At 41.1% G+C, this 1,573-nt stretch overlaps 1 non-coding gene across 1 annotated transcript; it reads right to left on the bottom strand.

Moving 5' to 3' along the window:
* Positions 1–453: 453 nt before the first annotated feature.
* On the bottom strand, positions 454–561 carry LOC148564353 (small nucleolar RNA R71). Its single transcript, XR_015884805.1, has one exon. It is a non-coding gene; the product is annotated as a small nucleolar RNA R71 (small nucleolar RNA).
* Between the last annotated feature and the right edge of the window lie 1,012 nt (positions 562–1,573).

Genomic DNA, 1,573 nt, shown 5'->3' with positions numbered 1-1,573 from the left:
CAACTCTCTGTAGAGGACCTAACATAAATTTTTAAACAAGAAGAAGCCATGGCAGCCGAAAACAACAACAATGCCAACAATGCAAGGAAGGTGCTTGGTGACTTTACTGCACCTACTCCCGACTTCTATGGGAGAAGCATCTCAATCCCTGCCACTGGAGCAAACAACTTTGAGCTTAAGCCTCAATTAGTTTCTCTAATGCAACAAAATTGCAAGTTTTATGGACTTCCATTAGTAGATCCTCATCAGTTCTTAGCTGAATTGTTACAAATCTGTGATACTGTTAAGACCAATGGGGTTGATCCTGAGGTCTACAGACTTATGCTCTTCCCTTTTGCTGTAAGAGACAGAGCTAGGATATGGTTGGACTCACAACCTAAAGAAAGCCTGAACTCTTGGGAAAAGCTGGTCAATGCCTTCTTGGCAAAGTTCTTTCCACCTCAAAAATTGAGTAAGCTTAGAGTGGAAGTCCAAACCTTCAGACATAAGGAAGGTGAATCCCTCTATGAAGCTTGGGAAAGATACAAGAAATTGATCAGAAGGTGTCCTTCTGACATGCTTTCAGAATGGAGCATCATAAGTATTTTCTATGATGGTCTATCTGAACTGTCCAAGATGTTATTAGACAGCTCTGCTGAAGGATCTCTTTATTTGAAGAAGACACCTGCAGAAGCTCAGGAACTCATTGAGATGGTTGCAAATAACCAATTCATGTACACTTCTGAAAGGAATCCTGTGAATAATGGGACAAATCAGAAGAAATGAGTTCTTGAGATTGATACTCTGAATGCCATATTGGCTCAGAATAAAATATTGACTCAGTAAGTCAATATGATTTCTCAGAGTCTGTCTGGAATGCAAGCAGCAACAGGCAATACCAAAGAAGCTTCATCTGAAGAAGAAGCTTATGATCCTGAGAACCAGGCAATGGAAGAGGTGAATTACATGGGAGAATCCTATGGAAACACCTATAATCTTTCATGGAGAAATCATCCAAATCTCTCATGGAAGGACCAACAGAGACCTCAAAAAGGCTTCAACAACAGTAATGGTGGAAGAAATAGGTTTAGCAATAGCAAGCCTTTTCCATCATCTTCTCAACAACAAACAGAGAATTCTAAGCAGAGCCATTCTGACTTAGCAACCATAGTCTCTGATCTAATTAAAACCACTCAAAGTTTCATTACTGAAACAAGACCCTCCATTAGAAATTTGGAGGCACAAGTGGGTCAGCTGAGTAAGAAAGTTACTGAACTCCCTCCTAGTACTCTCCCAAGCAATACAGAAGAGAACCCAAAGAGAGAATGCAAGGCCATAAACACATCCCACATGGCCGAATGTATAGAGGAGGGAAAGGCAGTGATTTCTACTGAGGAAGACCTCAATGGGCGTCCACTGGCCTCCAAGGAGTTCCCTAATGAGGAACCATGGGAATCTGAGGCTCACACTGAGACCATAGAGATTCTATTAAATTTACTTCTGCCATTCATGAGCTGTGATGAGTATTCTTCCTCTGAAGAGGATGAAGATGTTACTAAAGAGCAAGTTGATAAGTACCTTGGAGCAATCATGC

The sequence above is a fragment of the Arachis ipaensis genome, chromosome B5 (assembly GCF_059453495.1).
Source record: "Arachis ipaensis isolate K30076 ecotype BB chromosome B5, ASM5945349v1, whole genome shotgun sequence".
In the NCBI taxonomy this organism is placed as follows: Eukaryota; Viridiplantae; Streptophyta; class Magnoliopsida; order Fabales; family Fabaceae; genus Arachis; species Arachis ipaensis.
The sequence above is the reverse complement of the archived record's forward strand: the minus strand, read 5'-3'. Positions and strand labels throughout refer to the sequence as shown.